At 47.6% G+C, this 27557-nt stretch overlaps 1 protein-coding gene across 6 annotated transcripts in view; it reads left to right on the plus strand.

Moving 5' to 3' along the window:
• The window catches only part of RALGPS2 (Ral GEF with PH domain and SH3 binding motif 2), a 2782724-nt gene that overhangs the window by 448415 nt on the left and 2306752 nt on the right, over nucleotides 1-27557 (plus strand). For 5 of the 6 annotated variants that reach the window (XM_069641167.1, XM_069641168.1, XM_069641166.1 and 2 more), the window contains one exon: nucleotides 30-143. The gene's annotated coding sequence lies outside the window, so the exon portion shown is untranslated. The remainder of the gene's footprint in view (nucleotides 1-29; nucleotides 144-27557) is intronic. The other variant, XM_069641169.1, reaches the window with a different exon arrangement.

Here is a 27557-nt window from a genome sequence, read left to right on the forward strand (position 1 = left end):
ACCAATCTTTTTTTCCCCACAATCTTCAGTACCTCTGTGAGCTCCAGTGAACTTTATAAGAAATAGAGAGCTCCAGTGAACTTTATAAGAAATAGAGAAATCAGTTTGCATGAGCGGATCAGCAGTTTTAATGGACCGGTAAGGTAAGCTAAGGCAAGCCCTTGGGCTGATTTCATATTTTGCTTTAAACATCAGTTTTGTAATTTTGTATGTGTGTTAACACGTTTTGGGAGAATGTGCTGAACAAAGTCCAATTACTTCACAGATAATAAGTCACAATGAAAAAAATAACATGCAGTAAAACATGCTTACTTTAAAACGTACACACTGTCGGTAAATATATTCTAAAATTGTGAACTGGAAGCACATTTGGCCAACCATGTTGGTCACAACATGGACCTGGATAAAAAATAGGATTTGATTAGGTGCTAAAATCAGCTTCTGTGTATCGGGCATCACACATTAAGCAGAACCTACCTCTGGGAATCGGGAGCTATATTATAGCACTCCGCAAATGTAACTCCCACAGGAGATGCAGTACAACTAGTACAACTTTTTGTCAAATTATCCATTATGCTTTGAATGTCTTCTGATGTGCTCTAATGGTCATTTACACACATTTCTAAATGCATAGGGTCAATGTTGTAGATATGTTTGTATAGCATAACTTGGCCTGTGGAGCCAAATGTAACTCCTGACAGCTGTTGGTGTCAAGCCAGCTATGCTCTCCTGGGATGTAACCAGGAGCTAAATAGTTCACAGCTCCTAGAAATTTCGAACACTGATGGACCATTTAATAACCACTTTTATAGTTTGTTATCATAAAGCGATGTTCTGCCCATCATGTTGGCCAAGTTGCACGTATCTCTGTAAACAATGATGGGTGGGGGGACAGTTAGTGGGTAAGAGGGAGATGCAGAAAACTGGTTTGTTGAAAGAGTGCCGGTTTGAAGCACCCATTACCTGTAGAGATTCTCTGTATTCGTGGAGGAAAAGGATGTGGGTGGGTTATCTAGAAGGAAGGCCTCTAGTTTGAGAGAGCTGCGATGGATGCAATTTTAGTGTTGATATCCGGAAAAAGGGCAGGAGTCTGTGGTTTGTATGCTAGGTCTTGTTGGCTGTCTGAGAAGGAGTGATTGTGGTGTTGAAATGTGTTTTAGCAGTGAGGGTGTTAGTAAGGCAGGACAAATAGTGAAAAGGAGGAAAGGCAGTAACTGTCCAGAACAAAATGTCCTCGTGCCCAATATGAGGGTCCATCCTTGGTTGCCGCGGTAGTAAACTGCTTTAAAGAGTATGGATAGATAGGTTTTCAGAGTAAGGTATGCAACTGTGGTCTGTCAAATGTATAGTAGACCAACTCCTGGCTCAGGTTTGGATAGGTGGTTATAGCAATTAGTTGAAGAGCTACATCTTTAACGAATTTCCTGAAAGTCTGGTGGTTCTCTCCCATGCAAAGTTTCTTGCGAAGTGAGTTCCAGAGTTTGCTGTCAGTCGCAAGTTAGAAGATCCTCCCTGCCTTTTTGTTCTGAAGCTAGGAACTAGTATTGAAGGGGCATTACTGGACCTTGGAGAAGTCAACAGTGTGTAATGCTGGAACTTCCTTATGAAGTTAACGGTCCCTTTTTCTTGCTAAGCACGATGGCGATGCAGCGTTTTGAAGTGTATTCTTTTCTTCAGTGGGATCCAGTAGTGGATGTGCAGCACTGGGATAATGTGTTCAAACTTTTTTTATTACAAGGTCTTGCTGCTGAATTTTGGGCTGATATTTTTCCATGAGGCATTCTGGAAGCTTGAGATAAAGGCTGTTTGCATAGTCCAGTCTTGATAGAACTAGTGGTATCACATCCAACATTCTGTGTGTATAGACAGATAAGGCATTGTGTGGTGTTGAGTGCTAAGAAAAAGCAACCTCTGGCAATGGTTCACATGTGATTCAGGTGCGAGTGAAGCTGCTGTGAATTTTGGCTCTAAGGTTAATTGCTGAGGTTGATGGTACTGGGCATGCATCCATCTCCTTGGGGCTAGGGATTGAGGTGGTGCACCTGCACTGCAGATCGTGAGTTCTGTTTTGGTGGGGTTCATCTTTTGTCTGTCACCAAATTGTCCACCGATGCAGGAAATTCTCTGGTACTGTATTTTTATGATCACAAGATATGTAATATTGGTTGACACAAGCTAGGATTTAAAGATCGATTTACAAGGAATTTTGTTGTGCTCAATCAATGAATATTTAGTGGAAGTAATTGTAAATGGTGAGCTCTAATGCACATGAGACCAGTAACATTGGTCTTAAATCTGAACACGTTTTTGCTATTTTACTGATGTATTTGGTCATGCTTACCCAAGGACAAGTCAGGAAAATTAGTAGGAAATTGTTAATTTTGAGTCACATTTAAACACATCTTGGAGCATTGTAAGTAGGGGTGTCACGGTATTAGTTTTATGACGGTACGATAACCTTCTTGCCAAATGACGGTATATCATGGTTATCGCAGTATAGCAGGTGGAGTTAACCAATCTTAACAAATATTTTCTAAAAGGTCATAAATTGTCAGATTTATCATCACAAACAAAACCAGACACCCAGGGCCAGAATTGGGCTTTTCAACATACTTTCCACTGAAATGTCACCCCTTGCTTCCACCAAACACAAACACACGTGTGGAGAGGAGGAGGGGGGGAGCCCTGCTGAGAGTGGCAAAGCAAACTGAATAGCTTTTCTTAAGTGGTCATTTAGGCTTTTAGCTCCCTCACTGGCTACTGGTGAAGATGAACATGTTGCCATCTTTATAACCTGCATGTCACAGATCAATGGAGGCTGATGGTAGTATACGCTTGTGCGCATACACACACGCACGTTCTCTTTACGTTAAAACCTTTAGTTTACTTGTGGGCCAAAAGGTGTTCAGTAATCACGGACATGTTACCCTTTGGTATGGCAGCAGGGAATACCCACAGAGATGAGTGAATTTTCGTAGTGTGACTTATTATATGTAAATTCAATGATATAACCAGGGAAATCCCCCATTGTCATATGTTTAGGAAACATTATCCATTATAAATATATAGACCCCAAAGCCGCCAACCAAAAGTAAAGCCTTTTTCCTTCTTGGCACTGTATTTATTCTTCCTTTTGCTAACATATTGATTTTGTGTCACACATGTGGTTTATGGAATGGCTTTAAAAACTGCTCCAACTGAAACTACTTGGCAGATGGCACATCCAACAGTGCAAGACCAAGTCTGTGCAGCACTTGCTTACTGCAGACTTTCCAAATCAGATTGAGAAGCACACTTAACGGTATAAACGGTATACCGGTATAAACAATGTGACGGTTATTATTGTTTAATTGAGTGGTTCACGGTATCTTTAACGGTATACCGTTATACCGTTACATCCCTAATTGTAAGACTACTTGGATGGTTTTGTCAGCCTTACACTTAAGGCGTAGAGGAATATATTGCTATTCTAATAAGGAATTACATTTTAACTGCAATGGATTTTAATAAGAATATATTAAATGTAGGTTATCCTGGATAGTTTTGCAAGCATTTTACCCATTTGCCCATTATGCACATGCCAGCATGGCAAAGTATCTGTAACGCTCACCTGATTCCCGTAGAGGCGCCGGTCTTGACTGGGCGTATACCGTATCTTCAAAGGTGATGTGTAACACACGGCTGGCTCTTTGGGCTGGACCTCTGTGCACTGTATGTCTGGCTCGAAGGGTAAGATGTCTGCTGATAGAAAATGTGGGATTAATGAACTGGGTTATTGAATGTCTCCCTCTTCTTCCCTTTCTCTTCTCCTGTAGAACCCCAAAGGTTAACGCTCTCACCTTAGGTAAGTGAACGCCGTGCTCTCCATCTGCCTCGAGGCAGGGTGCTGTAACCAGTTTCTTCACTGCATAAGGGGAGCAGGCCTCTTGACTTCAGAGGACTGCTGTCCGTCGTTTACTGCACGAACGGTAAGTTTCGAGTAATTCTAATGTCTTTAAAGTCTTTAGTAATGATGTCTCTTGTTTTGCAGGGTTCCGGCGATGGCGAATGGCGGGCTGAAGTGAGTTGAAGATGGAGCCCGTGTGATGAATAGAAGCGCCTGGAAGCACGTAAGTAAGCGCTTGTTGCCTGCTTCACGATGCGCTCTAACTGTCTTTTTATTTTGCAGGTACAAGTTCGGGGCGGCTGCAGGGTGCAGGAATACCCACTGGGTTAGATGTGGAAAGGAGTAATGGCACGTGAGTATTAAAGTTCCCCAATGTCTTTAAACGCACCTTGTTTTGTCTTTCAGATGCGGGATGCAGCGCTGAAGGCCTCCGGAGCGTGCAGAGAGTTGGTAAGCTTTTGTCTTTCAGATGCCGGAATGCAGTGTGAAGACCTCCGGAGTGCACGAAGAGTAGGTAAGCCTTTGTCTTTCAGATGCCGGAATGCAGCGCGAGGCGTTGGTGACAGCCGATGGACCAGGTAAGTGAAGAGCTGTCACTGAAGACCGTAATGCTAACCTGTTGTTTCTTGTCTTTATAGGTGTTGCTGAAGACTGGATTCAGAATGGTAAGCCTTTTTCCTTAGGCCCAGGATTAGATGCAGAAGACACGATGAGCGTTCTGCTGCTGAGGATGCAGAATAACGCAAAGCAAGATTCATCCATCGGGTGTGGTTTAAATAGCCTCCTGTAGTGCTTAGGTGTCTCCTTCCACAGCCACGCCTAAGAAAAGAGTTCCTGCTTTCCAGAAGAGTTCCAGTGTTCTGAATCTAGGGAGTGGCTCCTGCCCCACCCAACAGGAAAAGTAGTTCCAAACAGAAGAGGATCAGAGACTCAACTGGCAGGCAAGTAAGCAGCATGGTCTGCTGCAGGTAAGTCCACCCAAGCATTATGAGCCCGGCGCTTCCAGCGCTGGGACTGGGCATATTTATGAGCCTGGTGCCACTGGCGCCAGGACTGGGTCCAAAAGGTCCCAATTGGGACTGGTTGACACTCGGAACCTGGGTTATGGATCTGCTTCCAAGGGAGTTGGGAAAACCCTGACCTTTTGGAAGCAGAGATCATGACAGTATCAAACATCAAGCTTTCCAATGGGGCACTGCAATGAGTATGTACCTGAGGAGAAAAGTCTGATGGATTTAAACAAACTTTCATGTACGAAAACCAGCATGTGCAAATTATTTAATATGGACAGTTAAGCATGAATGCCAATTCTTTACCCTTTATTCACTTTCCATTTGTGTTAATTGGAAAATCATTTTTATCAGGACACCAACATGTATGACACGGTATCCAGTCAAAATATCAAACAAAACACAGTGGTACATTTTAGAGTGGACAAAAACACTGACAAACACAGCGACCATTAATTAAAGGGTAGTGGGGCAAAGGGGTTAAAAATGGGTCGTGATAGGGTTCGGGTGCCGTTTTAATGGTTAAAAAGCAGGAAGTTTGGGGGGGGCCCACAATTTTTACAAAAACAAAGAAATCAGTGTTTTTCAGTATTTCTTCCACGAGGACATTTACCACTCTATAATTGTGGTTGGTAAGATCACAGATAACCAACCGTATGACCCCCCTTTTAGTGCATTACTGCACTTGCGATAAGTGCTATGTATAAGATAATGCTTTTGTAACATTTATAGTGCAAGTAGACATTCATATGCATGGTGGGCACACAGGCAAAGTATGTGTTGAGATGGATTTCTGAAATCTGGCCTAGTGGACAGATTTCAGGAGGTCACCCTAGTTGTAGTGAACAAGGACATTCTGAGAGTTTAGCCAAACCAATCAAGGTAAGCTTGGAAGAGTGATCAAGGCCAAGTCTCAGGAGTGAGTCAGGTCAGGGATCCACAATGATTCCACACAGTGAAATACATCAGACCATGATTCTACTTTGACAGGCAAGTACAAAAATACACCATTCATTGTAGGCCCAAAACACAAGGAATCAAGCAGGTAATATCACACAACACTCTAAATATAAAACATATATACTGTCACAGTTGGTTGATACAATGCATACAATTCACCAATACACCTGAAAGGAAAGATAAGTGATTAGGCAATTGTATAACCAGTGTAGAGGAGCAGGTGCGTGTCTTTTTTCTAGTCCCCACCCCCTCACCACAGTCTTATTGGAGTAGCAGACGAAGAGCTACAATTGGGAACCCATGAACGAGTTTAAGAAACATGTCCATACCATGTCGATTGTATGAAAGATATGTACTCAGACAGCCATTCAGAAGATACTCTTGCATGAAGACATTGGAAGGACGTTACCAAGAAGGATGCCCACTGCCAAAGTGCCAGAATGCAGCTGTGGGAATTATGGATCAGCGCTAAGTAAAAGTCTGCCGACAACAGAATGATGTCATGAAGAAGATATATAAACCTATGTTGAAACAATTTGAAAACGACTGATGTAAAGAAAGCACGAATAGAAACATGTACATAAAAATGAAGTAATCGTTCAAATAAGATGAAGTAACTTGCTCGCCAATAACTCCAAGTACGCTGTAACACAAGGCAGAAAAAGCATATAGAAGATTGCTAAAAAGAGGTATATTCATAACGTTTAGGACGGCCATTGGAAGAAAGTGGACGACCCATGTTAAAGAATAAACCCAGCCACCTAAAAATACTAGCCTAGGATTGCAAATTGAAGAATTAATGAAGAAGCTGTTTTCATGTGCAGAATAAAGGGAGTATGTTGGCCTGAAGTCAAGGTGGCTATTTTGCAAGATGGGTGCAAGGCACAAAGGGAGTCGGATGAACAGACCATGTGCGTCAGATATATTTCTGCTAAGATTAGAAGAGACGAGGATATTTGCAGATGCCAAGTGTTGGACAAATACGAAGGCAAAAGCCTATGTGAGGTGTAGTGAGCAAGTCTCTGAAGGCTAGAATGGGTAATGACAACCTGTTAAATAAAAATCAAATGGCAGTAATTGAGAGGCTGAAATGGCCTAAATCGTGGTCTCCTAAGACTATTCATTAGAGTTTGAGTTCAGAATGTGGTGTGCTCACAGACCCTCGAATGTCCCAGAACAGCGGGAAGACTACGGGGTCAACTACAAACGATAGACTTTGCTAAGGATCAGGTCGATGAAATGCAATGGACTAATTGGGAAAACAAAGAATATATTGACGCAGCTTGAACACCTCGGTTTCATTCTGTTCATGTGCTGCTAAGGAGCTGGAAGTCCAGGTTGGATAGGGTTGCCAACCAATCAAAAAACCTGCTACGCACTTTCATACACAATGTTGCAGTTATTAGCCCGCTGCCATATTCTCTGCTATAATCCGTATGTGACGTACGTAGAAGTAGCTAAGCCCTCACGGCGATAGGTTTTATAAAATGCCATGTAGGGTGACGTTGTAAATTACATATGTGAAAGTATAGAAACTCTATACAAGCAAAATTATGTATGAGCATCTACTTTGATAGCAGTCATATCGCCCTGCTTTCTTTCATTGAGATTAAAGCAGTAGTTTACCATCTTCCTTTTGGTCTGTCCGGTTATTTGGTCTGTGATCTTTACTGATGATTCCTTCGAATGGATTGTGTCCTCCAACGTATTCCACATCTTTGACATGTAATGTCCACAGCTGCACTGAATTGGACATTTTTCAGCAGAGGGTGTCCTGCGTCGATGGCGTTAGGTCGATGGCCCTCGAAGGCCTCCGTCGAGGGTGACGTCATCGGATGTTAGAAGTTGAACGCACACTGCCTGTAGCCGCAGTTCCGTTTGTTCCGCAAACATGTTTGCTTCGAGAACTCGGAGCACCAAGTGTTCTCTACTTCGATAATGTCTTCTTCTACCCCGCCGACTCCGCAGTCTGGCTTTAAAACGTGCTGGGACTGTAAGTCCAAAATGTCCATCACGGATCCACACCACATCTGCTTGTGTTGTCTGGGCGAGAGCCACGATACGGATGACTGCTTGAAGTGCCAGTCTTTAACTGCCAAGGCCTTGCGGGAGCGTAAGGGGAAATTGCTGGTAGGTCGGTGTTACGCTCACCTGGTATCCACAGGGACGCCACCCAGCCGGGTTACTCGCTGGTATGCTTCTCAGCCTTGCCCTGATGTGGTCTACGGGGAAGGTTCTGCCTGAAAATACAGGATGACTGGGTTCAAGACTGACCGACTGGGGTAAGTATCCTCCCTCCACCCCTGTATGATTTCAGTCCCTCTGGCGCCCTCTCCTCACCTTGTGGTAGAGTTGGGTGTGCTCTCCGTCCTGCCTTCTTTGCAGGGGCGCGTTGTCTTTCATGGGCGAGTGCGGTCCAGTTACTTCACTGACGCCAGCCCGTTTGATATTGTTCAGGTAGGTCTTATTGCTGTTGTTTAGTTTTATTGCTATTCTGCATGCCTTTCTTTGTTTAAAATGTCTTTTTTTTCAGCGCGGCAAACTGGCTTGGTTGAGCCCCGCTGGTAAATGATGGCGCATTAAGAGCGCTATGATGCAGTAAGTAAGCGCTATGCGCAGCGCTGCAAAGTCTTGCCTTTGCCAACCTGCGTTTTCCTTCCTTTTAGGTCGCAGTGTTCTTCAGCGCGAGTGGAATGTCCGGAGTGGTGCCAGCCGAGAGGCGACCAGCCAGGTAAGCTTTTTGAGCAGTTCGTAATTTGTAAATGTCTCTACTGCTTTCTTTAATGTTGCCTCTATCTTCCTCTTTCAGGTCGTTCTGTCTGGGAGGCGTGCAGATTCGAGGAAGCTGTTCTCAGTAGTTGCGAGTGTTTAAAGATGAAGACTGCAGGTAAGATGCTGCTCCTAATGTTCCTTTTGTCTCCTTGCAGGTTCTGCTTCTCCGAGGGAATAGCTGGACACGGTGAGCGTCACGTTGCAAGCTGCAAAGTAACGCGAAGCGTGTTGTCTTGCTCGGGTGTGGTTCAAATGGCCCCAACAAAATAGTCCAGGTAAAGTAGTCCCTAGGCTACCACACACAAAACACTAGATTGCATAGCTTGGTTCTTAGGAACCAAGCTATGTGGATGCCTCCATGTTGGCTGACAATACAATAAACTAGTTCCCAAGCACATTGTTGTTCATGGCGTATGAGCTTGGCGCCATAGGCGCCAGGACTGGCCCCATGAGGGCTTTTGAAGAGGATGCCAGGCTCTAGAGGCCCGAGTCCTGACTCCAGCTGGCCAATGGGTCTGCCAGAAGGGGTTTTGGGCGAGGGTCGTGACAGTCAGGTATCCAAACCCCAAAAATCCAAAAAGACTACTTGTCTTTCAATCGACGACTCGAGGGGTGACTCTCCCTGTCAGAGGGAGTCCAGGGGATCTCGGTCCCGGAGTGGTTCCTGCCACTCGTCCTCGTCGAGGCACTCCCGAAAGCAGCATCACCGTTCGCCGTCCTTGTCGGATGATGGCTCCGCGAGGAAAGGCGTTTGTCCCACTAAATCCTCTACTCCAGAGGAATGGGAGGCATTCAGGGAGAAAATGCAGAAGATTTTTCAATCTCATTTCACTGTTCCGTCCACGCCTTTGATTGAAGCCGGCAGGGAACGGTCTTGGTCCAACCCTTGCCCGCCCTCGGGCCCGGGCAGTCAGTGCGATAAACATCGGGAACCGTTGAGGTCCCGTTCAGACAAGGCTCTGGTAGATCGCCAAAGACGTTCCAGATCGCGGTCTTCGTCCCCAACGGAACCGTCGAAGTCTGGGAAGGTGTCGGTCAGGCCCTCAGCCTTCGGCGCCCTTGTCGACGCCGAAGCCATCGGGGACAAATGGCCAGAATTTGCTGTTAGAGGGGCCTGTGGCTGTGGATCCTCCGAGAAAGGCTCCAAGACTGTGAGGCCTGTTCTGGACTCCAGGTCTGCTCCTGTACCCAGGAAGGAGTTCTTACATTCGCTACAGAATATCTGAGGATGAGGAGAGGTCTGATGTGGAGTTGGAGCCTTTCAATACTCCTGGTGAAACACCTGAAGCTCCATACATGGTCTTTTCTGAGGACAGTCGGAGGATCTGCGTCAGTCTTTACATGATGCCAGTGTCGGACATATCTCCTGATGGAGTTTGGTAGGCCAGAGCCTGGAGCTCATGCTGAATCCTTCTGTATGAGGTTGATGTCGAGAGTTAGTGTACCTAGGGTGGTCCGGCCCTCCAGTTGTATTCTATCAGGATGACCTGACTGACATTTTAGATCAGGTTACGTCCACTGACCCAGTGTTGCTTTTTCACATGGCATCACAGAAGAGGGTAGCTGCTACTTGGCAGACCGCTGAGACTCTTAGGGCAGTCAACAAGTCGTTGACTAAGAAATACCACCCATCCAGTAGCGACCCCCGGCTACTTATCCACTCACGCCACTCCTGAGAGTTTGATGGTTCAGGCGGCCATGGCCGCCTCGAGGCAGGCTGCGTACCCTACCATCCCTCCTGATAGGGACGACAAGTGCTTCGATGGATGGGCACGCAAGGTATTTTCAGCTGGGAGTATGGCACTGAAATCGGCCAACTCCACCTGTGCCTTGGCAAAGTTTTCACACACTCTGTGGAATTGTCTCTCTGGCGTATTCCCAAAGGGGAAGAAAGGGATGGGTTTGAGAGCCTTGAGAGGTTGCAGACCTCCAAAGCTGCTGCTAAATCATTTGGCGCAGCTGTGCGTCGACCTCTGCCTTCTCGTCCTAGGGGACAGCAGTGGAGAGGGGGGGGGTTTCCTTTCGTTACTAGTCCTCTTTCGGTGGAGTGAGGGGAGCGGCCAGTCAAAGGGGCCACCGTAAAATTCCTCGGGGTGGACAGGGGAAAAAGGTGTCAAAGCCGCTCAGGCAGCTGCCTCTTTGCCTTCAGCCGCAGCCGTTCCAAAACAGCTATGAGGCAAGGTCCCATTGTTCACCGGTTGGGAGCAGACTGTCTCAGCATCTCGAAGAGTGGCGAGCCATTAATTCAGATGCGTGGGTTCTGGAAACAATAGCCCACGGCTACTGCCTACCCTTCCTAAGCCGGCCTCACGACAATACACCGGGGAGACTCTTTGAAGATTCCGGATCCGCTCCTTGTGCAGGAAATCCTGACCCTGCTGGAGAAAGGCGCAATAGAACTAGTGCCTGTGGCGGAGAGGAACAAAGGATGGTATGCCCCATATTTTTTGATTCCCAAGAAAGACGGAGGACTGAGACCCATCTTGGACTTGCGTTGCTTGAACAATTTCCACAGGAAGGACAAGTTCAAGATGGTCACTCCTCCTCAGGTCCTTCAGGCCCTTCGACTTCAAGATTGGTTGGTGTCTCTTGACCTACCGGACGCTTAATTTCATGTGCCGATCCATCCAAAACACAGAAAATACCTGAGGTTTTCAGCTGGCAACTCGTACTTTCAGTTTCGGGTCCTGCCATTCGGATTGACCTCCACCCGAGGGTCTTCACCAATCTCATGGTGGTGGAAGCGTATCTGAGGAGAGGGGTGTGGTGGGTTCACGTCTACCCCTACCTGGACGACTGGCTGATCCGAGCGCGTTCTCCCAAACAAGCCTTGGATCATTTCAGCCTCACCTGCCGCTCCCTTCACAAGCTGGGCTTCTCCCTAAATTTCAAGAAGTCTCATTTCACACCTTCCCAACAGCTCCAGTACATCGGAGCTGTGTTGGACATGTCCTTGGGGATGTGTTCGCCACTCAAGTTGAGGGCTCATAACATTGTACAGATGGTCAACAAATTTCAACATGCCCAGTGTCTTCCAGCTTTCGAATTCTTAAGGTTGCTCGACCTCATGGCATCCTGCATTTCTCTGGTGCCAGAGGCCAGACTGAGGATGAGATCCCTTCAATGGTCTCTCGACGCAGTGATCGCAATTCTCAGGCAAAATGTCGGATCCCCTTCAGATTCCGCTCAGTGTCTCAGGATCTTCTGTGGTGGGCCAGCGAAGTAAATCTGATGAAGGGGGAGCCTTTTTGGCAACTGTGGCCGGAGGTGACGGGCGCTTCCCTCACAGGATGGGGAGCGCATGCCGACTAGCTGACTACCGGCAGTCGTTACTCTGTCGGAGTCCAAACTCCACATACATCTTTTGGAGCTGAGGGCCATCAGGCTTTTCTGCCGTCTGTGCGAGGGAAGAGTGTCCTGATCATGACGGACAACACAGTGGCCATGCACTACCTCTACAAAAAGGGGGGGTGGTAAGGTCACTCCCGCTGTGCAGAGAGGCGATGCAGCTCTGGTTCTGGGCGATGCAGCACGAATCTCACGCTCAGCAGTTCATCTAGCCAGAGAGGAGAATGCGACTCAGGGGCGTTAGCTCATGAAGTCATCTTTGCCCTTTGGGGAACCCCTCAAGTGGATCTGTTCGCAACCGGTGCCAACCGAAAGTGCGAGAGATTTTGCTCAAGGGAATTTTCCTCCGAGAGGAGCTTTAGGGGACACGTTTGTCGTGAATTGGTCATTCCCACTTATGTACGCGTTTCCTCCGGTCCCCGTCATTCCTCAGGTTCTAAGGACGTTGCAGAGGTTCGGGTCCCACATGATCCTAATTGCTCTGGATTGGGCCAGGAGAGTGTGGAACCCGGACCTTCTAGGAATGTCCATCTGTCCTCCACGCTGTCTTCCCTACAGAGAGGATCTTCTCTCGCAAGAGGTGGGGGTCAGGTTCTCCAACCAGAGGTCAAGACTCTCAACCTTCACGCTTGGTTTGTGAAAGGGTGAGATCTAAGGATTGGGACCTCCCGGATGACGTGATGGAGGTGTTGCTTTCGGCCAGGCGTCCGGCAGCTAAATCCCTGTGCCGTTGGCGCAAGTTTTGCAACTGTTGCAGAGGACACAATGTCGATCCTTTTCAGTGTTGCATTCCGATGGTCCTTTCTTTCTTGATTTCTTTGGCCCACAAAGGTTTTCAAGTGGGTACCATTAAAGGTTACCTGGCAGCGCTCTCTATTTTCAAGCGCTCATCTTAAGAATGTTATTTTGAGATTCCTTTGATTTCCCAGTTTCTAAAAGGGCTCACGAATTTGTTCCCGCGGCCCCTTTTCAGGTGTCGGTTGTGATTTTAATTTAGTCTTGAAATTCCTGATGGGTGCTCCGTTTGAACCTTTGCACTCTTGTCCTTTGAGACTGTTGTACTTCAAGACGGTTTTCTTGATATCAGTTATATCTGCTCGCAGAGTGAGCTAGTTGCAGGCACTTTCATCTAAACCACCCTTTACTGTGTTCCACAAGGATAGGGTTGTACTGAGGATATGTCCGTCCTTGCTACCTAAATAGTAACTGGTTTTCATTTGAGCAAGAAGGTGGTACTTCCTGCTTTCTATCTTCCTCCTCATCTTGGTAAGAGAGACTCCATAGGTTGGACCCCAGGAGAGCTTTGAGCTTTTATATTTCTAGGATGTCCAGGGTCAGAGTGGACAACCCGCTTTTTGTGGGGGGACATTGAACACCGATTGGGCCAGGTTGTTACCAAACAGACCTTGTCCAGGTGGATTATCCTCACCATTACTGAATGTTACAGATTGGCTGGCAAGGAGGGTTTGCAAGCTCACTCCACCAGGGGCGTGGCTACATCCACAGCCCTGGAACAGGGAGTTCATATTAAGAACATTTGTGATGCTGCAACATGGTCTTCCAGCCACACCTTTGTCAAGCATTACTCCCTGGGTACTTTGGTAAAGCAGTGCTTTATTCTGCCATTTAATTGGTGGAGGGAGAAGAATTTAGATATACCCAATCAATGATACTGCTTTGGGAGTCTGTCAAAGAGGTGGAATATGTTGGAAGACACAATCCATTCGAAGAACAAGTTACTTACCAACTGGTAATGTTCTTTCGACTCGCTGTTCCTCCAACGTATTCCTCATTGCCCTCCCAGCCTGCCCCTCTGAAGGAATTCCTATGCTATTGCAGCTTGCGTTCCCTCAAGGCTATGTGCAGTCAAGCAGGCATTGTGTACGAGTATGTCGGACGTTGTGGAGGCAGAGGCCTTCGAGGGACATCGACCCGACGCCATCTGCCGAAATATTTCCAAAGCAGCACAGCTGTGTACATTCAATGTCAAATATGTGGACTATGTTGTAGGAACATCCTGTCGAAAGAACGTTACCAGTTGGTAAGTAACTTGTTCATCTAGCACATAGATGCTTCGAAGTGCTATAGTACACCAGTTCACAGTGATAGAAGCCCTGCCTTGATGAGTACAACCATAGGTTGAATTGGGCCTTGTGCCCAAAAAGTTCACAAAGTACCTTCAGAAGATGTGACAAAGTTAGGAAATGTTCTGTGGGTGTGGAGATTGTTAAAGAAGTCTTTCAAAGGTATTTACAGGTAAGTGAAATACTTTTCCTAGCTTCTAGGCCTGCTTTTTCTATGAACATTTAAAAGCAATGGAATATAAAGCAAATGTCTTCACAAAGTTTATAATGGAGGATATAGGGTCCCCGGTGATTATTGTGACTAATCACTTCCCTTTACTCCAATTTTCCCAAAGGACTTGGCTGGTCAAATGGGGGTCGCTGGAAGTAGGTTTTCCCACCATTTAATCCGGTAGAAGCTGCCCAGGAGCGGAGTGCACAGACGTTTCCGGTTCGGTCCAGGAGCTGAGTGCAACCCTTTCCAGTGAAAATACAGCAAGCACCAATCAGGACACTCTACCAGACAGGGCAAGGCCGGTTTCAGCGACAGTCTCCACAGACATGTGAGAGGAGGTACCTCACCAGTCGCGAACAAAGGAAGCCTTCCAGAACAGGACCAGTCGATGCTGGGATGCTGAAACGTGGCAGGAACGCCACTTGTAGGACTAGCTGGAGACCCTCCAGAAGTTCTGTGCAAAGATGCGGAACAGTGATAGCCCAAAACTAAGGTGGTTAGGGACCACTCCGAAGGCTGCAGGATCGTGAGAAGGCATCGAGATTGGTTGGTCCAACTAGTCCAAAGGGTCGAAGCACCAGCAAGGGTCTTCTGAGATCAGGTAGGACTTGACTGAGACAGAAGCAAGAATGGTCGCAAGGCGGCTTCTTGATTCGTCCTCTGGTCTTCTATCATCTGCACAGCTACACAGGATACTTGGCTCCTCTTCTAATCTGCAGGAATAGCTGCAGGACTCTTGTCTCCTAAAATCAGGTGGGTGATAAACTCGAGCAAAAATTGTAAAATTGCAACAGATGCCACCAACTTGTTTTAAGCCAAATTTACAAGTAGCCAAAAATCCCTTTGGTAAAAGTATAGGATGATGGAAATGTATCCCCATTGCACTGCATTGAAAGATGCTCTGTGCAATATGAAAAAGCTACCCAAACAGATAACCAGTAAAAAAAAGATGAACGAGAAACAGTTTCCCAGTACTGACAGTCTGAAGGGCTAGTCAGTTTCACTAAAATTAGTAAAGTAAAAAAAAGGCCAGTGAAGTGAAGCTGAAGTGTAAAAAGTCTTTATAACAAAAGCAAAATGTTTGGGGGGTCCATAGAATATGGAGGAAGAGTTGCCTAATAGAGAAATATTTCGAACACTGTGTCTATATTAAAAGGCTACTTTGTTTAGTCATGGATAGTCTGCCACAGCTCCACATATTTTCCCATTATACTATACACTTGCCAGATTTTGACAAATAGCTGTGCAACCCACATACCTGAGTGCAAACTGGGTTCAGTGGCTGCTATAATATCTGAACACATTTTCCTGAAACTATGGCACGCAGTTCAGCTTGAGGGGTGCAGCAGCAGTATGTTTTGCCAAGACCGTGAAGTAGCACAGAGAGCACGGTCAGGCAGTTTGTGTCACCGCTATAGGGTTTTCAGTGATTATTGCAGTAGCAAGACTTTCGCAGAGCCCACTGCACCAGCCAGGTCACTGGTCCGCAATCTCCTCATGCAATTCATTACCAATTCCATTAGCATTGTACACCTGCACAACCAGACAGTGCGTTTATACAGGTCATGTGAAGAGGGCGGAAGAGGGCCTCGTTAAAGTTGCTACTGCTGTACCAATCTGCACCTTGAAGACTCTCCTGAGCCACTTTCCCCAGTGCTTCCTCCACAGTGTAAATGGATGTATACACACATTGTGATAGGACATGGCCAGCAGGCTATTACTTACTCAACCCCCCCCGTCCCTGCCTTTCACCCCACCTAACTGAGTACTCCATAACAAATATTTTATGTCTTCCTTCCATATGAGGCTGGTGAGCTACCCTTCCTGTGCTGCCCTGCCTCAGCCCATCCCTTCTCATCCCTGCAACTTCTGATCTGCCTGCCCATATTCTGCTCAGCCTTGCAATATGTTCCTCACTTGCTCCTGGAATTTATTAGCAACTCTGAAATCGCAGATGATGCCCAAATAATCTGCAAGCTCAAAAAGGACTGTGAACAGATTTATCAGACCTTTGAATGTGTCTTGCGCATGTTGCTTCGTGGATGGCTACATACTAATTTAAAGACAACCCATTCAAAACCAGCATATGATTTTCAGCACACTACCAAACCCCATACCACTTCCCTGGCCAGTTTAAATGAGACCTTCCCATGACAACTTTCAGAAGCCTCCGAATTGTGGTGGCCAGTGATCTTACATTGGAACCACATGTTTAAGCCAATGTAACAAAATGCTTGTCAAGCTCTGAACGATCGATGCGTCATACCCTACCTAAACTTCATGGACAGGACCACAGCAGTAATCTCACTTGTACTTTCAAGACTAGACTACGCTAACCGACTTTACCTTAGATTCCCAGTATGCCGACTGAAGACACTACAAAGTGTACGAAACACGGCAGCCAGATTGTTCCTGGTACTGAAAAGATACAAACTCACTGGCTGCACTCCACTGGCTCCAGATCAAATGGATTTTCAAAACTCTGCATTGCCAACCAAAGCCTTCCATGGCAGGCGCCCCAAATCCATCCTAGGGAAATTAATCTACTACATTCAACGCAGCATTTCGATCCAGCCATGATGCTTTAGTAACAATGCCAAATTTCAAATGGAAACCGCATAGAGGAACCTCCTTTCCCTTACTCTCATCCAAACTCACTCTTTGCAAAACACCTTTGCACAGAAGAACTACTGACTTCAGAAAATGGCTAAAAACATGGGTATTTGATTAAAATGAGTATGAGAAGAGCACCAAAACCTCAATCAACTACTCACCGCAACTTCGACCCAACAGAAGTCGCCCCTAAATTATGTGATCATACAGCAAACATACACTCCTTCGGGTCCTCGTCCATGTATCCTTTATGGAATCAACCCAACATGCTAGGCACAGATGCCAAGAATCCACATGTAGCTCATCTGCGAGGATTATTAGAGAACAGACTTAATTGGTTTGGAAGCCATGCACCCTAATAGAATTGAATAAACCTCATTACAAACATCTTAGACTCCCCATATGTCCCCTGATGCTAACCAATTATTTCGATCTGATTGCGCTCGACATATTCACTCCCCCCTACACGTAATACTAGTTTGTCTACACCCGTCTTCTCCATGACTGCCGGATTCCTCACTAAAATCTCCTACAACCTTACATTCTACACACAAATTCCACTGCCAGACAACAACCTAATACCTATTAGTTACCACATCCACTTTTTTTTTCAAATTTGTTTTTGAGCATTTTTCAAACCAAAAACATGTGGTCCATGACCGCTCAAACCAGAATCCCATCCCCTCACCACTCCCCCTGTAGCCTTCAGGATACGGTAGGGACTTCTATATCTCTTGTGTCCAGCATTTACAGGAAGAAAGGACGTCTGCCAACATTGACCAGTCATTAATAGGCCACAAGGAACAGGGCCCATTCCACTTCTCTATTTGGTAGTGGGTCGTGCAGGAGGCTTGTGATGCTTTCATTTCGTAAAGGTCTTTAGCTTTCTTTGCCCAGGTAGCCTCTTTTTGGAGTTTCCAACTCATTGTGATGCAGGCCCTCGCAGCAAGAAGCAGAAAGTGGGTCATATGGGGAACTTTTATCCATCGCTCTTCTTGCTGTTCTAGGCCAAATAGGACCAGCTTGGGTCTAGTTCTCTAGGAAGCCCTTCAATTTGTTTTAATCTATGCTAATAACTCTTTCCAGAATGCTTGGGATTTTGAGCATGCCCACCACATGTGCCAATAGTACGCCTGAGATCCCCTGCCCCTCCAGCACATGGGGCTCGTTTGGGCAAACATCTTCGAGAGTCTTTTAGGGTCAAACTGCCACCTGTGCAAAAGTTTTATCCCATGTAGCTTGTATTGGGCTGAGATTGAGGTTTTGTGGGCCGATCTGCACAGTGTGGACCATTGACTGTCCAACATCGGACCCACGGCTTGCTCCCATCTTTTACGTAGGGTTTCTGTCTTGACCCCTTTAGCCTCGTTGAGAGCTGCATAGAACCCCGAGATGAGTCCCTTCGTGTGGGAGGACTCACGCAGGATTGTTTCCAGGGGGAGAGATCTCTCATGAGAATGTCCTTCCATTTCTTGGCAGTCAGGATGCCCTTGAGTTGGAGGAATTTGAACACATCCAGCTGCCCCCTCTGTAGGCCTGCCTCTAGGTCCTGAATTGAAATGCACCCCTTGAGTTTTATTAACTGGCCCACCCTTTCCAGCCCTGCTTCATACCAGTCCTGGAACCGTAACCGATCCATTATACTGTCACGGATCGGAGGTGCCCATATGCAGCTCATAGGTGATGGCCAGGTTGTGAGCCCTCTCGTTTCACTCTTCCGCCACCATAGTTTCCGAAGAGAACCCATTGCAGAATGATTGACACTTTTCGGGGAAAGCATTCCTTGGACCCATAACCACTCCCCTAGCGACACTGGTCTCATTTTGTGATTTTCAATGGCCACCCATTGTTTTTGCTGGTCTCCACGAAGGTGCGGGACTAAGGCCCTGAATTGGGCTGAGCGATAGTATGTGTACATATCGGAGTACCACCCCCCACCCCCTTTTCCTTGGGCTGTGTCAGCCTAGCGTACAATATCCTTTGCTTGTTCCCTTGTCACAGGAATGTGAGTAATATTTTCTTTATTTCTGCAAAGTGGGCCCCTGGTATAGCAATGGGAAGCATTTGGTATTGGTACAGCAACTTCGGAAGCACTACCATTTTCACAGCGTTTAGACGCCCCAGCCACGATAGCCGTTGTTGCCCATCTGGTAAGATCCTTTGTTATTTCAGACACCAGTGGAGGTAGGTTGGAATCGTACAAGTTTTTGGGGGATCTAGTGATATTGATACCCAGATATCGCAGGGTATGCTGCGCTGTAGGGATGCCTCCCATAGTTGCGCTGTCTCTATTGCAGTGTTCTGTGTCCTTATAAAGGAAAAGGGTTGATTTTCCGGGGTTTACTTTCAACCTGGCCCACCTACCAATATTACAGATAACCCCTAGCACCGTTGGGACATATGTTTGCGGATTCGCCAGATAAAGAAGGATGTCATCTACAAACATCGCTATCTTATATTCCACCTCCCCCACAGACTCCTCTAATGGTCTTTTCTCCTCTAATATTATTCCCCGGTGGTTCCATAGACCGGGCGTATAGGAGCGGTGACAGGGGACAGCCCTGCCTGATACCCCTTGACAGGGAGATTTCTCTTCACACTGTTATTGACCACCACCCTTCCGTTCCGACTTCGATATATGGCTTGGATTCCTCTTATAACCACTTCCCCAAATCCTTTGTTGCTCAGGACAGCCCACAGGAACCCCCATTCCACTCTGTCCAAAACTTTTTCGGAGTCCATGCTCAAAAGGGCATGGTTCCCTTCTAGAGGCCTGGTGTGCTCCATAATGTCAAGAGTTTTCCACATCGCATCTCACCCCTGTCTGTCCTTTATGAAGCCTACCTGATCCGGGTGGACCAGGCGGGGCATAATGTCTTCCAAGCGGCTCGCACGCACTCTGGTGTATATTTTAGCAGCCGCATTCAGGAGCAAAATTGGCCGATATAACTTGCAACATGTGGGATCTCTCCCCTTCTTGGGTATCACTACTATGTGAGCTGCGGAGAACGACGGCGGAGCATGACCAGTTTCTCTTATGTGGTTGAACAGGGCAGACATCTGGGGAGCAACCGTGTCCGCAAATTGCTTATAGAACCCCAAAGTGAACCCATCCTCCCCTGGGGCACCTCCTGGTGGAAGTCTTTTGATAGCCATCTTGACTTCCTCTGTTCTATCTGATTCGAGGAAGGCTTCCTCAGATTCTGTAAGGTTGAGAGAGGCCTGATGCTTCAATGTAATCCTTCATCTCCCTCCCTCCCTGGTCACCCTCTGACGTATACAGCTGCTCATAAAAGTTTACGAACTCTCCCGCTATTTCTTGCGGCACCCGGGTAAGGGACTATTCTTCAGTATGGATAGCCTCAACCCACCTGTCCGCCCTTTGAGCTTGCAGCCTGGAGGCTAGCATTCTGTCAGCCTTATCCCCCTTTTCGTAGAAGGTCTGTTTCAGGAACCTCAACTTTTTTATTACATCTCCCTCTCCCAGAGCCTTCAATTACTCCCGTTTCCTCTTCCCAGGTGATACGCTCGGTAGGTGCCCTGTGCATGCAGCCTTCCCTCTGTTTCTGCTATTTACTCCCTCAGCCTGTCTTCAAGCAGTTTGCGCTCCCTCTTTCGCCTCGCCCCTTCTCTGATGAGATGCCCCCTCCAGACCGCCTTCCCAGCCTCCCATGCTGTGTTTGCGGTCACCTCCCCATTATTATTGATTTGGAAGTAGTCCTCTATCGCCTTACGAAGTTCTTGTGCATAGTTTTTGTCCTGCCAAAGGGATTCATTACATCTCCATCTTGTATTCCTATGGCCCAGCCCCTCCAGTTCTAGGAATTTTACCAACATATCGTGGTCGGACCAGGCAACCGGCCGTATAGTGCAGTCATGCACCCTGGATTGATTTTCTTTATCGACCAGCAGGTAATCAATCCTCGTTTGTAGCACTTTTGTCATGAACCTCTGATTTAAATGTATAACCCCTTTTCCCTAGGTTACAATGCCTCCAGATGTCCACCAGCCCTTCCCTCCTGAGGGTGTTTGCGAATCTACCCTGGTCTTCCCTTGTAGCACTTTTGCTCTTCACCCTTGTTTGTTGCCTAACCATATGGTGGTCCGCCCATGCATTAAAGTCTCCTCCGACCATTACTAGGCCGCAGCCCATCCCCTTCAGGGAGGCAAGCGCACTGTCATTGAATAAGCCCTGCCCTTGATTGGGTGCATCTACTCCCACTAACATTATTTGGATGGCTCTCAACACGCCCCGGAGTATTAGACGTCTACCTTCTGGAGAGCACTCCACTGTCAGCGACACTAGCCTAATTCTTTTGCTTAGGATGATCCCCACTCCCCCCTTTTTATTTTTCCCCGAAGCCCAGAATGCTTGACCCACCGATTTGCTCCTAAGCTTCTGCTCCTCCCCAACCTTTAGTCTGGTTTCTTGAATAAATAATATATCGAGTTCTGCTCTGTCAAATTCTCTCACTAACAGAGATCTCTTATAGGGCGAATTGAGCCCCTTAACATTTAGCAAACCTACTTTTATAGTGGTGTACCCTGGACGAACATGGTTGCTTCCCATTCCCCTTACGTTTGATTCCATCCCATTAGATGATGGTGTTCTCCTATGTAGATGAGTTGTTGGCTCGTCCCTCTCTCCCGCGCTTCCCCTTTAGTTTTTACCCACCAACTACTCCCACCCCCCCCCCGCCCCCCCATCCATTGTTTCCCCTCTACCCCCCCCGCTCCCCCCCACCCCTTAACCGTGTAGACCCTAAGTTGGAGACACCCTCCTTTAACTGAGGGCCGCCGTGAGTTATAGCTCTGGCCTCTGTGGGTAAACTGAGTTTACTTGCTGTGGCGTCGATGAGTTCCTTGACTCCTCTTATCTCAAGGGGGCTTCAGTGGAGAAATTGGGTTTGGTCTGAAGAACTTTCTTCCTCCTTTCCCCCTTTTCTGTCTCTGTGGCAGGCCTGCTCGATCACTCTCTTGGGATGGGCAAGGGCTTGAGGGGCCCACGGGGACCCCTGGCGACTTTGATGTTTTCCACATTGTTCAGGACTTTCTTTGCCTCCTCCGGTGTTGTAATCCTGTAGTCCTCTACTTTGTATTTGAATGTCTAAGTCAAATGAGTATCGCCATCTATAGCGAATAGAGTGATCTGTCAGCCAGGTTGTAAGCGGCCTGCAAGCTCTCCTTCTTGCCAGAGTGAAGTTTGATAGACCCAAAAGATCTTTATACTGGCACCGTTGAAAGCAATGTCCTGCTTTTGTTTCACCCTGGTTAAGATTTCTGTTTTTTCTTTGTATCTCAGGAATTTCAGTTTTCCAGGACACCGAGAACCCTCAGGTTCAATCTTGGTTCTCTATTTTCCATGTCGTCAATCTTGAGCATCAGTTCCTCCTCTTTTAGCTCAATGTCCGTCATTCGAGCATTAAGATTCATTTCAAGTAAGTCCACATTAGTTTGGTTGTGCTCAAGATTTTCGACCTTACCCTCCATTGTTTCAACTTTTCCTCGTAGTTCAGAGATGGAGGTTTGGATGTCAGAGCGCAATGCTTTTATTTCTGCCAATATTCCTGCTATATCCTCTTTGGTGGCTGCTGTGGCCATTAGATCTGTTTTTTTAATTGAGGAGTGCAATGCAATGTCCAATGGTCTTCTGTACCTTTGCAGCTTTTCAATAGGCCCCTCCAGGTATGTGTGGATTTCACAATTCATTCTAGTTGCCAGGTTAGTCTTACTGGTCGGCGGGGGCCCCCTCAGTTTCCCCACCCACTGCCACGGAGTCCTGGTGGGATCTTAACCTTCACTCACTTGGGTGGGTGTTTCCTACTTCTCCTGGGGTCGCCTTCAACTCTCTGCACTTTTGGGGATGTTGGTATCTCTTTTGGATCTTCCACGTGGTGCCCTCTAAATGTCCTATTAAGTGGTACTTTGGCTCCTTTTCAAGCCTGTTAATCCTCAGATGTTGCCCCTGGGTTTCCTTACTAGTATGTGCTCTGTTTATGGGGGCTATTTCACTATTCTACCACTCTGTGATTTGCATCTATTGCGTGGGTGTATTAGCCCATGCAGTGTCGGCGGCTTCCTGCAGTACAGGAGACCCCTGTGTGGATGGATCCCCACGTGGAGGGTTGTTCTCCTTTGCCCGTGCCGTCTGGTCCTGTGTCCGGGACCCCGATTTATGTTAGTTCTCTGGCCACCGGGAGGAGGGCTGCATGCGCCCTCCTCACTCTTGCTTGAGCAAAGCCTGCGCCTCTTCCTTGGTGGGGGGGGGGGCACCCATTCGTGCTGGGGCTTGTTTCTAATCACTGGCCCCACATCACCGCTCTTCCACGATACTTCTCATTTTTTCCCCCCTTTTCAGTCTCGGGGTCTTACTCCGTCCCTGGTTGGGGGTGGCGATTTCTAATCCCCGCATCGGAGGTGGAAGGGTCCGCCTCTCGGATCTCCCCTCCGCTGGAAGTGCCGGCCTGCCCAGACCTTCGCAGGGGCCTGTTGCCAGCTCAGCCACCCCCAGAACCGCAGCGCTGATGCAGTCTGGTCCAATCCCGCACCTCTGGCGGTGCTCTTCTTGATGTGGGCAGGCCCCCACCACCCCCAGGCCGCAACCGCCTCAGCCAGGGGGACCGATGCCGTCTCCGCTCCGCACAGCCGCAGCCCCCCTTCTCGCAGCGGCCTCACGCACCTGGTTGGTCGTCCCGGTCTGCTGCTTCCTTCAAGTCCTGCTTCAACCCGCCGCGGGGCCCCCTCTTCACGAGTCCGGACCCAGGCTTTTCTTCCTGGGCTCGCTTCGCTCGGTGTTGTTTCACTGCACCGTGGCGAGCCCCCACCACGGGCAACACGGCGCTCGCAGGAAACCTCCAAAGGACCAGTCGTGGTCCGCTCTCACTTCGGCAAATCCGGGTCCAGGCACCACTCGGCTCCCCTTTGTAGCTGCCCGGATTCACAGGGGCACCGCGGGACAGGCTGGGCCTCTTCCCACGCTTCGTTTCAGGCCCTCATCAGTGGGGGATGGGCTGTTAGTTCCCGTCTTGGTTTTCCCACTCCTCTTCACTTATTTTCAAGCCAACCTCTCTTCCTAGGACCTTCTACACGTCCCGAGGGTGTTTTTACATGGATCTCTTTTCTAGGATCACTCTAAATCGTCGCAATTGACAACTTGAGGCGGGAGCTAATCTTCGGGCAGCCATTGCCTTCTGCGCCCCCGGTGGTCTTCACCACATCCGATTTTAATTGAGCAATGACAGTGCTCACCTCTTTAGCACTTCCAACCATCCCCTCCCCCTACTACAGCAGTGGCTAACCCAGAGCAAGAGCTTATCTGTTCCCTCCGGATAAACGCATACCGGTCACGGCAAAACCCAAGCACCCAGAGTGGCACTCAAGAGTCTGATGCTTCCAGCCTGCACCCATCAACATCACAGGTTTCTCAACTGCCTCTCCCTTGATCTGTCTAACCACCCCTCCGCCCACCTTTCTTACACATCCACGCACATCGAGATAACTAGAACATCAGAAGGGCGCTATACAAGATCACTTTACATTAGGTTACATCCCTCGCCCGCTTTCCCATTCTAGACCCCTGCACTCCGCCGTTCTTCCCCTTCTCGGGGTAGGACCACTGCGGAGGAGTTGGATGGAAAAGGAGGGCCAGTCTTGCCGCCACTCCTTGAGTATGGCTACATTTGTTTCACTGGCTGTCAAGGTAGGAAACACTTGTCTATTGTTTGTGTTCTAACTTGTGCCAGGATGGCCACTTAACAGACAAGACCGTCTCAAAAATACAATTCAAGGATGTTCACTCATTAACACAACTTAATGCCTTTGGCTTCAAGGGAAAAGAGTAAATCCCAACTCTTGTGCAGGACAAATTAAGGGTAACCTTTGTGGTATGGGTTGGAGGGCCCACGTGAGTGATCTTCAGTCTTTTGCCACAAGTATCTAGGTGTAGGCTTGCTTGGGAATTCCCTTATCCACTTCTCAATCCACCTTTATGGTGTAGAAAAGGTCTGGGAACTACTGTTCTATTTTAGAATGCAGTTGCTGAGTAAAGTCCTCCATTGGTCGTAGCTATGATTTCACAAACCTCTTTGTCTTCCTTGGGGTCACTGGGTTCTCTGGGAGTGGAGGTCCTTGGTTCAGCAGTGTGTTTGGCATGCTGCTAGAACCCACCCAGGATACGCTTCCCCACTGCCTGGGTTTTCCCAACATCTCTGCTCATTCCGCCCTCCTATATTCCACAATCCCCTGTCTCCTCCCACTGTGGGTTCCTTGCTTTCAAATCTGGGATTCGCCCCCAGTCCCCTGTCCCTCTCATTTTTGTTTATTCACACTGATCATTTCCAGCTCTTTCCAAAAGTACTTTGCCTTTACCTACTGCCACTAGATTTCACACCATCAACATATCTCATTCCCCTTAACTCCTTCCACCTCATGTCAATTCTCAATCTTCCTCCTTCTGACTTCTTCTACCTCCAGATGTCACCTGTCTCCTTTCTCTGAACTACCACCCATTTCCTGATGTTGTTTGCCAAATTTCTGCTGTTTTCCAACCTCCTCCGTCAATTATGGGACACCTTTTAAATGCTCCTACCTCCTCGTTCAAATGAACAACCTTCTTAGTGAATCTGACAACCCCCTCCGACAATACTGCTACAAAGATGGGATGGCCACTTTGATTGTCACTAGTGTGCCTTGTAACGCTCAGTCTTCCTGCTACTCTCACTCCCTGTCTGTTGCTGGAAGGTTTTCTCCCCTTGAGGTGGTTTTGCCTTACTGTTTTCTGCAGGTCCATCATAACTATCCTTTGGAGATGTAGGTTGTATTGGTTTCTCACCTTTGTTTTTACATGTGGAGGGGGGTATACGTCCTCGCCTCATGGCTGTTGGATCCCCTGTGAGATCACCCCTTGGGTTCGAAAAGCACCTGTGGGATGGCTGTCTCCCCCAAACACTACTTCCCCTCTACTTGTAACCATGGTTTTTCTTTAACGAACCAGGGGCATTATCTCCTTCCTGCTCTATGGGAAAACCCTGGATGGGCCTGGGTTAAGGAATTATTCCCTGGTGTTCTAGTAGCTTTCTGAAGCTTTGCTGGGCATTACCCTATTGTGGCATCTCCATAGTTGCCTTACCTGGATCCAGTCCAGGCCTTGAGTGGAACATTTTGAGTGGTAGGGGTCTTTTTTTAACCTACCCCAATAGCCTGGTTTATTGAAGATGGGGTCCAATGATGTTGAGCGGTTACCATATGAGCCATGTGATTGACCTCTGCAATACAGTGGGGCCTGCAGTACAGTGTCCCGGGGAGGGTGGAAAGCCCCCCCCCCCTGCGCCCCTCCCATGTTCCTCATGCAGAAACCGGCAGCTAATCACCAAAGGCAGAGACTACATTTATGTCCATATAGCTGTACAAAAATGTGATGAGAAACCAGTATAGTATCTATGTCCCATAAATGTGGCCATGTGCACAAACATCTGGGCTCTTGTTCATCTTTACAAAATGTGCCTCATACAGAAATCAGTATGATAATTTTAGGAAGTCTATTAATGTTACAGACTAACAGTACCTCCTTGAGGCATGGCTTTACAGGACCATCCAAGCTCTATGTAATAGCGCTCATCCCACCCATGTGACACAGACCACCTCCTCTCTGGGAGCTTTCCATTACACTTAATGGTATCAAAAACTGAAGACTCAGCAGTCACTCATGTGGTTATTAGAGTCCTTAGGTAGCTAAATCCACCTTCAAAATGCAATGTGGGTATGAGATGCGGGTAACGCAATCATGCCAGAGGTATGAGGTTCTAAATGTGTTTCTATTCAGAATGTGTTTCTATTCAGCTTCTTTCATCCTACAGTTAACTTCATTGGAGCCGTTCTTTCTGTTTTCTTAATCTTCCTCTTCTTATTCCCATCTACGCTTGGGTTTCCTTTGTCCTTGCTTCTACTTCACTCATTAAAATACCCAGGTTTAGAGCGGTCTATCCCACGCAACCTCCTTTGTGGATGACTGTTTTGTTGTTCATTCTCTCCCCAGTGTTCAGATACGGTCCCTGAATCCCCTGGTCACTACTGATTGGTTGTCGGTCTAGGAAGTTCCCACCCCTGTTGAAAAGGGCTGTCTGCGTCGGTCCCCATTTCAGACCCTCTGTATGGTTTTGCTGTAACGTATTCCAGGTAAGGGAGTGAAAGAAGCTGTCACTCCTTGGGACCTTGTTTCAATTGCTTCACTTCTCTGCTTTAACTGTCTGGTTTCTCTGTAAACACTGTGGCTGCTTGTGCTCCATGTGCTTTCCATCGTGCAAGTTCGGGATGCGACAGCCGCAGCTGTGCGTCTTAAGTCCCTCCTTATGGGCAAGCCCTGGTCTCCCTGGGCGTGTGATTGCCACTCCGACTTCCCGGCATGATGCAGCTGTTGGGGAGAGTGCTCGGGTCCCCCACCACGCAATGGCCGCTTATCCTCTGGCGTCTGCCTTGGCGGTTTTCTGACCTTCCCTCCCCCGGCCTTCAGTTGTGGTGGTTTCCCGTCCACTGCAGCCCCTACTACTGTGGTGGTCCGCCACCATACCACAATGAATTCCCGCTGTTTTTCTCCACAGCTCTTGGTCGAGATCAGGGTAGGGAATCCGAGTCATCCTAGGGAGGCCTATAGGTAGGCGTACCCGCGTTTCGAA

Source organism: Ambystoma mexicanum, chromosome 1q (assembly GCF_040938575.1).
Source record: "Ambystoma mexicanum isolate Mex_15411 chromosome 1q, UKY_AmexF1_1, whole genome shotgun sequence".
NCBI lineage: Eukaryota > Metazoa > Chordata > Amphibia > Caudata > Ambystomatidae > Ambystoma > Ambystoma mexicanum.